Source organism: Nestor notabilis, unplaced genomic scaffold (genome assembly GCF_000696875.1).
Source record: "Nestor notabilis isolate BGI_N333 unplaced genomic scaffold, ASM69687v1 scaffold6824, whole genome shotgun sequence".
NCBI classification, from domain to species: Eukaryota; Metazoa; Chordata; class Aves; order Psittaciformes; family Psittacidae; genus Nestor; species Nestor notabilis.
The window spans coordinates 95,095-104,256 of record NW_009925124.1 but is presented as its reverse complement, the minus strand read 5'-3'; the positions used below and the strand labels follow the sequence as shown (position 1 = coordinate 104,256).

The window sequence follows — 9,162 nt, the reverse complement described above, 5'->3', positions numbered from 1 at the left end:
GGGCCAGCCCTGCAACACCTGCGGGGACCAGTGTCCCGGCTTCGCCCTGCACAAGTGGAGGTAAGGCCCGGCGAGACCCCCGCGTTCCCTCGCCCCGTCCCCCCGAGGGCAGCGGGATCCCGATGGATCTCACTCCGCTTCTCCCTTCGCAGGGATTTGTGACTCGCTCCCAACTCTGTGCACATCCGAGGTGTGAATGTGGCTTTTTGGGGAGCACTCGCGTTAATCTTAAACGTGTTCCCCACGCTAGCCGGTGCTCCGGATGGGTGGGTTTGCTAGCCTGCCATGCAGCACGCAGGTCTGCCCGTGCCTGCCGCTGGTGCGGGGCGCAGCAGGATCCGGACCGGGACTGGGGTAACTGGTTTGCTAATTACCACCTTGCAGCCAGTCTGCTTCGCGCTGCGGTCAGGGGCTCATCCTGCTGCCCCGGGTCATGCTGGGGGCTGAAGACACCATCACCTGGTGGGGACAACCTGTGCAGGGTGGGGTGGGAAGGGGGGATTTGGGCTGAAGGGGTTCTGTATGGCTTGCACCAAATCACTGTGTGAAACTCCGGGCGTGAAACACGGTGGGATTTATACCCTCTCAGTGATGCCAAGCAGAGATGCAGCTATTGAAATGGACGAGAGGGTGTAGGACGAACAAATATTCTTTCTGTTGTGTCACTTTACATGCCCAAGAGTGCCAGTGCCTATGAGGCACAGCGAGCCCTGACCTTGTGCTAGATCTTCCCCTTCTCCCCTCCCCACGTTGCGCTGCCTAGAAATGAGTTCCTGCTTGTGGGCGATCTGGGACAGGGCGATGTTAAATCTGGACTGTGGGCTCTGGGAGCTGGTGCACATACTTAGTAGGCCATGGAGCCCTTGGTGACCCTTTAACCTTATTTTATAGGGTTTACCCTTTTCTCCAGCATCTGCCGTGCTCAGTGCTCCTCCAGGCTTCTGCCCTACTTCTCAGAGCTGCATCCTGGCAGATTAAAGCGTGGGTTCAGGGCGAGGACGGGGATTGATTTATTCCCTTTCAGTTGTATCTTAAGCTTCAGCCTTGCAAATCATCATTCCCTGATGCATTTACTCTGAGGGGTGGTGGGATGGGGTCTGTGGGCTGAGGTCTGCCCTGAGGGATGTGCAGTGGCATGTGAGGCTTCACTGTGGTCCCCAGCTTGGCAGGTGCTGGTGACACATCCAGGTTCATCATGTCTCACCACAAACCTTCAGAAGATGAAGGTGTAAATGTGTCCCCTTCCTCCTGGGCTGCCGGAGCTGTGGTCTCCTCACACCCTCCCAAGGACAAGTCTGCCACATGTTTGTTAATAGATTTATAAGGTCACCCCTGAGTTGTCTTCTTTTCAGGGCTTATAAATGCTTTCCTGAGCTGTCCTAGGTTACCTGGAGTTGTTCCAGAGCTGCTTTATAATGTTTAAAAGTGTCAACGAGAACTTTCAAATATAGGATAAGAAGAAAGGCCGTGGTCACCAAAACTCTCCCCTGCTTCCCGGGTGCTGTGGTTTGTGTTTCGTTGTGTCAGAAGGTGCAACTATCCTGTGGCTTTTGATGAATTAAGTGAATTTTGGTAGCATCCCATCGAAGGCCAAATGGCCCAGCAGAAAAGGCACCCAGCTACTTGGGGTGGTTCAGATGAGGGTGGTGTCACGGCTCTTTCCAGGTTGTGCCCTCTCCACCAGCACATTGCCACATCCTGCAAAGCCCCATGTGCAGGAGGAGGTGAATCAGGATGCTCCAGCCTGCCAGGACCACTCATAGCTGTCTCCTGGCTGCCCTTTTCTGAGGGGCCCCTGACATGGGCAAGGATTTTGGCTAAAGCTGCTTGGAATCTACTTTCAGGAATGGAGGGCTACCTCCCCTGGGGCAGGAGAAGGATGAGAGCCCCTTGGGTACCAGTGGGGGTCAGCACCCAGGAGGATTGTAGTTGTGTGCTCTGGGATTGCTCCCCACTGAGCCAAGTTAGACCTTACACCAAGTTACCTTACACTGGGGACTGGACAGCCTGGGAGCTCTCCTGCACACACACATGTAATTCCCTTGATGTGAAAGTAATTAGGCAATTAAATAAAGACAATCTATTTGCCAGAACACAATTGAGAGGAAGCATATTCATTTTTTACTAACTAGTGGGCTATTAAAGCCAGGAACATATAAGCAGGGCAATTATTAATAGTAGTTTTGAAGGTTGAAAACATGCTCGGGAGCCTGTGCCCTTTGCGGTGTAGCCAGCTCCTGCTAAGGATGCTCACCACCACCTTAACATGTAGAATGGGATTGGAAGAACACAAGGGTTTATGAGGAGATCCACAGATTAAGGATCAATTAACCACTAGGGATCTGTAAGCCTTTTTATAATCCTTTAACAGTAGAGTTTTGCTGATAAGTGTAAATGGGACCTTTCTGCATCAAAGATGGGAACTGGTGATGTGCTTTAGGGAGAAGGAAAAGGATTTGTAAGCTTGCAGGCACTGAAACTGTTGCTGATACAGCACTGTCATGTACATAATTCTTCAGGACTGTGCATTTTCTAGTTACCTGATATTTTAGGTGTGAGCTGTGCAGCTACTCTGCCAAGCAGGCAAATGGCTTTGTTAGACACCAGAGGTTTCTGTGCCTGTCCGTTCCCTTAAAAGCCACTTTTCTCAGATTTGAGAGCTGGCTTTGAGCACTGGTTGAATTGATCATTCCTGGAAGCACATACATGCTTCCTCAGCCAGGGAAACCACTCAAAAATAAATTGTATTCTGCAGAACTGTTTTCTTTTCAGAATAAAACTGCTCTCTGTGCTGTAGGTGATGCGCAAAAAGATGATGAAAGCAGATTGCTCAGTGACTAAAAAATGTCCTTGGTTTTAGAGTTTGGTTTTGAATCTTCTTAATTGTGCTCTGAAATTATAATCTCAAATTCAAGTGAGTGAACTATCCTGTAAAAGTGTTGGCATATTTAATACTATTTTGGTGGAAGCAAGGAATGGAAAACACCCTGTGTTACAGACACAGTTAAGCTGGAGCCCACTGCCTGCATCTTGCCCCCTGGGAGCTCTCGAACCTCCTGCGTGCCACAGACCCCTGCCTCATTTAGTAAGGCAGAAATTCGATTTTCAGTTTTAAATCATTTAGCCCCAAAGAGGAGAAGGTAAATGGCTTGTGAATGTGTGAAAATGTGTGAAAAGAATGAAGATTGAATTCCACCATCCCTGGGCGTGAAGTCTGCGAGGATGCGGCTATCGAACTATAACCCCCGATTTCTCATGGCCTGAATGGCAAAGTGACTCCTTCCTCTAATCTCATCCCTTTCTTTTATGGTAGCTTGTTAGTAAAGCACGTAAGGAGTAGAAAGTTCATCTGTGTGGGCTGCAGTGTGAAGGGTGGAAATTGGGTGTACATAACCAAATCCTCATTAATAACAGGTCAATACTTGAAAGGTGGCTTTGTGTGGAAAAAGTGAAATCAAATTCAATAAAAATCTTCCAGCTCCTTAGGAGCCCAGTTGCTGTTTTCTAATCAGATCTGCATTACATTAAACTGTGTGCCATTCAGCTTGTTAACAAGCTTTGGCATTAAATAAAGCTGTCACTGGAGTTGGTGAATGAATAGCCATTAGGAGTGTCTTTTGCATAATGTCTTGCAGAGAAAAGCCTTCGAGGGAGGTGGTCCGGGAGGAGGGAGAGGAAGGGAATTTTTAACCTAGTCCTGGTGCAATTAGTGTGAATATGCAAACCTTAAAGGTGACAAATGGTTGGCAGCTCTAGGAAGGGAGTGAGTGGCTTTTGCTGCTGTTAAGCCTACTGTGAAGAACTAATTTCGGATTTACTCTGGGTGAAGCAAAATTACAGCCTTAATACTGTATTTAAAATAGCGGATCCTTTGCTATTGGAGATTGGCATGTGTTTAGCACACAGAGGCATGGCTTGTTTGCTCCTTGAGAAAGCTATGCAAAAAAGAATGATACTCTTGCAGTTCAGCAGACCTCGCTGTTCCCTGTTCTCTATCCAAAAGCACCAGCTAAAACTGTAGATGGAGGAGACCTATATCTCAAGATGGTATTTGCGCTCTGGTTTGAGGAAGGAGGATATACCACCTGGTTTGCAAAGCCTGCAGAGGCAGTGGCGTGCGGCTGATTTCAGGGGGAAGGCATTCAGATGCTGTAGCAGATAAGATAACTTTAAAAATAGTGTCTGAAAACCTTTGGAGAAGTCTTTGTTGCCATAGTTATTCTTCTGGTTTGAAGAAGCATTTAAATAACAGTAATAAACATGACATAAAGACTAGTTTACTGGGGTTTTAGTTTCACTGTGAGATGTTTTACATCTCTTCTTGGAGCCTCTTTTTTGCTTGCATATACTCTGTAATCTTTGTCCCTTGAAATCACGTTTTGGTAGGAAGAGATCTGCTTCTCTCTGTGCGTGGCTGTCACACACCATGGTCCTAATATCAGTGATGTGTGTTTACACAGCACTTGGTGCCTGGCCCTTACCTTCCAAGGCAAATTTATGTGACTGTTGACTTAATGTTCCATATTAACAAGTGAAGTTTTGGTGCCTGCAGTTGTTTTGAGCCTTGTTCCCATAACTCAACATCCCACTATAATGTACTGTGGCCAGTTCTGCAGAAGTCTCATCTCATCTGGCCTTGTTGGATCTTTGAGCATTAGCAAGGACGAGCTCTTTAGGAGAGACCGCCTGGGGATCCCAGATGATACAAGGGCACCCAAAAGGTTATGATGGACCACTGGGTCACAAAAACCTATAGACAAGGAAAAAGAGATGTGTGTCATGAGATGGTGACTTGGTAAATCAGGTGGTTGACCAGAACCTGGAGATGTTTGGGGTTGCTGGGTGATGGTGGATAGGTCGCTTTGCAACTTCTTTCTCTGCCTTGTTGACTGTAGGCGGGGAGTTGCTAGTGGCAGTGGGTGTTTGTTTTCTTTGCGTCTTTGTCCTGTGCCCATTGCTCTGGATGTTATCTGCTCGTGTGTGGCGAGCAGTGAGAAACCCTCCCTCTGTTTGCAGCCTTGATCTGCATTACCTGACACTGGCTCTGCCACACAGGGACATCCCAGGGGGCTCAGTGCGCATCCCAGGCACGTTTGGGTCTCCGGTTTGATGCACAGTGCCTCAACCAGAGAGCAGAAACAATAATATTTGTAACGCAGCACGTGAACAAATAACACCGAATTCTGAAGCATTTGTTTCTACTTTCAAAGAAAGAAAAAAAGAGTACAGATTATTGCTTCCATATGTTTTCAGCATTTTTTGTAGGTTATGTATCTTTCACACGCACGCTCCCAGTTTTTCCCTTTCATGAATAACATGCTTTGTGCCTCTCTCTCCTTTAAGATTCAGATATTCCACACTTCCCTGCATGTGTATTTGAAAGGCTTTGGAGATGTAAGAATAGCTGTACCTTACCTTGAATGGGTTCATGGTTGCATTGCTATTGCAGAGAACTGCGCCAGGCCTGATGGGTTTTAGCTAGTTTTTCATTTTGCAGTGGGGAAACTGCTGAAATAGGTAAAATTCAGCTGGTGTGACCTGCTCCAGAGGCGAGTCCCTGAGGGCAGCAGGCTGCTGTCCCCAGGAGACCTATTCCCAGGGGTGCTTAGGAGTTGCCTGTATCCCAAGGATGCAAGCACCCTTCGTAGGGGATGCAAAAAATAAGCCAAAGGTGGGCCTCTTATGCTGATTTTTCAAGCCTTTCACAAAAGGGTTGGTGTTGTTAGCTTGTTTGTAGGTTTTGTTTGTCATAAGCAGTTCAGAAAGGAGAAGTCATTCCCACCAGGTTACTCATTGATAAAGTCGGTGTCCTTCAGCCTCAGTGCCCAGGGTTTTTGGTATGGGTGGCTGCTGAAGCTCAGCTCAAGGAGGATGCAGGACATGGACTTTGCTTGGCATCAGTGGCTTCAGCTGTCCTGTTTACTCACGCCTGCATGATTCAGCACTTGCATAAGTGTTTGAAAAATCAGGATTTACTTTTTCTTTGCCTTTTCAACCCCTGTGGCAATAAGGAAGAAGCAGGGTAACTAGTGATGGCTTGTGCTGCTATCAACATTGCCACAGCATCTCTGCCCAGGGGCAGCTGAGCTATTGGGATGGGAGCTTGGGTGGGTTGTGGCGTAGGGATCAGCTTCATCCTGCCCACGGACAATCTATCTTTCAATAAAAGTTGAGCACACACTTGAATTTAAGGAACTCCCAACCCACTTTTTGGCCTGTCCCTTCCACTTCTTCATGCCCTGCTGCTGAAACAACACTTAGAACAGCCGAGACTGATAAGGTATCCTGTTTGTATTGGCTGGGAGACACGATATCCACGTTAACAGAGCATTACAATATTGGAGGCAGTGTTGTCTCTGGCAAAAAGCCTAAAATGAATTCTTTAATTTTTTGTATGCGATGTACAAAAGAGCAGGTGAGGTATGTACTTGTTTCCGGGCAAGCCCAGGGAGCCTGTTTGAAGTCCTTTACAAGCCACTCGGGATTGTATTGCAAGAACTCAAAGGAGTTGGAGAGGCTTCTTGATTAAGTTTCAGCTGAACACAGAGCCCTAGTCTGCAGCTGCTTTAACCAGAGCTGTTCTGCTGCTCCATCACAGCTCCATCACACTGAGCTGCTGGCAGAAGCCAGAAAAGCAGAGTTTCTCCTAGAGAACAGGCAGTGCGGGTAGGTTTTCTGTCTGTTTTGAAGCAGCTTTGTGCAATTCTAGTTTTGTGAATGGGGTGAAAAAACACTAAAAAGCAGTTGTGGGTTTGGGGGGTTTATTCTGTTTCTGGAGTGATGTGAATGACACATAGGAGGGAGGGGACAGAGCAGACAAACACCAAATTTTGCCTCTACCATTTTACAGCTAAACGAATCTTTTTAAATGTTTGTGGGGTGTTTTTGCACTAAATTTTGGGGAAAACAACTACAGCTGCTGCTTGGTATGCAAAGAGTGAAATGTTACCTGGTACGAGCAAGTGGGGCTTGCCATCCCAAAAGGCTTGTGGTGGCTGGCAAGTGCTTTCCCAGGGCCTTAGCCATGGAGCTGTGCTGCTAGACGCTGGCAAAGGACAGCTTCCTCACAGAGGCTTTTGGGATGGACAGACCTGCAAAGCTTGTTGTGGGGTTCTGGAGAATGCACATCCCAAATTACAGTCTGATTGTAAGCCCTTTCTATCGTGTGACCTGGTAAAAGATTGATTTCAAATGGGGCCCTGAGCAACAACAAGCCTTTGAACAAATTAAATGAGAGAGAGTTCATGCAGTAGCCTTGGACGGGGCCAGATGTGAAAAATATGCTCTATACCGCAGCTGGGGAGAATGGTCCTACCTGGAGCTGCTGGCAGAAAGGAAGCGGGATGGATTGTCTTGCAGTGGTCTCCATTGGTGCTGGAGGCTGTGGTTATGGATTTGGGTGCTGCATAGTGTGTGATTTAGTGGGACATAGTGAACTGATTTAACAGCTCAGTGCTGCTGGATATGTAAGGTCCTGAGCTCCCCGTACAACCCCCTGAGCCCAGAGGAATGGGTTAAATCAGTCATTGAAAGATCGTTGCTGAGCTGATGAGAGGGAGCAGATTGAGATGAGGGTTGCATTGGTTCCATGGCATCCAAAGCCAGGCTGTCATCCCTGCCCTTGGCATCCCCATCTGCTTATTGAGTTTTGCTGCCCTGCCACAGCCTCAGCTCTCTCGGTCCCTCTTGCTGCCTCCACAGGAGTGCACAGTCTGCTACCCTGTGGGGTATGTCCCACCAACTAGAGCATGCAGCGCATGTTAGATGGGGAGGGAAAACTCTTACTCCTTTAACAGAGGGTTTGCAACAGGCCTGTGTCACGAGCACTGTATGGTATGAAAGAAAAAGCTCCTGGCCACCACTTTGGAAAGAAACCTGAATCGGATGGCTAAAGGCTGGTACCCCCAATCCTCAGCCGGAGGGAGCTAGGACTCCGGCGTGCCCTCCTCTTTGTTGCTCTCCACGTAGAAGTCTGTTCAGTGCTTTCAAGAGTGTTTCTTGGGTTTTGTTCCCATTCTGTTTGTCTTTAAAAAGTCAATCTGCAGCCTTTTATTTCTTTTTCCAAAGACATTCTCCCCCCGTCCCCACCCTGCCCAGTAATCCATCCTTATTACACCAGTGAGTCACTCTTCAAATAATCAATTGCGTTTTCATTGTCTGGCTTGTAAGTCTATCACCAAGCTTAAGGATGGCCGATAGTATCAGCAGAGACCTTTGACAGATGGTTTTGCAATTCATGATGCTCATTTGGATATTTGCTTTTTTTTTTTTTCCCCCCTCTGATGAATAATCTCCCAGCCAAGCCGGGCTGGGGACTCTTCCCTGTACACGCAGCATCTCTGCGGTCGCTATCTAATGTCTGAAGAATTTGTAACATTAGCAGAATTGTCTGATGTGAGGAAAACTAATTTCGGGGCAAGCCTCCCGAGCATGGCTGTAAAGAGACTTCTGGTGGGCTGTTGTGTCCTCATCAGTGCAGAGCCTTTCTGAGGTTCACCAATGCTGGGGCCAAGAGGTGAATGTAAAATCTAGGGTGCTCCTTCCTGCTGCTGGAGGGGCCGTTTCTTCCTGTCTATGGCTCTTTGCTCCCCACAGGGCCTGATGCTAGAGCTTAACACTTGGAGAGCTAAGTATTACAATTATTATTCTTACCGCGGAGGGAGGCACTTTGTACTCAGCCATCGCAGCAAATATTTCATCCCCTATCAATTGCCCTCGTGCAGATGCTGCTGCCGTGGTGATAAAAGACATAATGGCTGCTCTTGCTGATAAGGGGAGTATATAAATATAATTACTGAAATCCCTATGCAGAGCCCGCGGATGGATGGACAGAGGGGAGTCTGTCTCCCTGCGAGGGGTTTCTCTTGCTCTAGAGCCTGTCGGGAAGAGCAGGAGCTCTGGCAGCTGAAATGGGAGCTGGTTGGCCACATCTGTGAGCAATTAGTAAAAGATGTCTGGTTTCCCCCCCTCTTTCCACTTTCTTCCCTCCTCTTCTTCTTGAAGCCGAGCCATGGGCTGGGGGAGCCGGGAGTAAAGCCCCAGCTTGGGTTTGGGATGCTCAGAAGCAGCCGGTGCTTAATGCGGTCGCACCCTGATAGCAGGGTGCATGTTTAAGGATCCAACCCAACCTTGCAGGAAGCCTCCTGCGGCCAAGGAGCCAGA

At 48.0% G+C, this 9,162-nt stretch overlaps 1 protein-coding gene across 1 annotated transcript in view; it reads left to right on the top strand.

The window, feature by feature from the left end:
• Positions 1-7: 7 nt before the first annotated feature.
• Positions 8-9,162, top strand: part of LOC104404469 (prickle-like protein 2) — a gene marked incomplete at its 3' end in the record, with an annotated part of 104,243 nt that continues 95,088 nt past the window's right edge. Inside the window, 1 exon segment of the mRNA XM_010012904.1 lies at positions 8-60.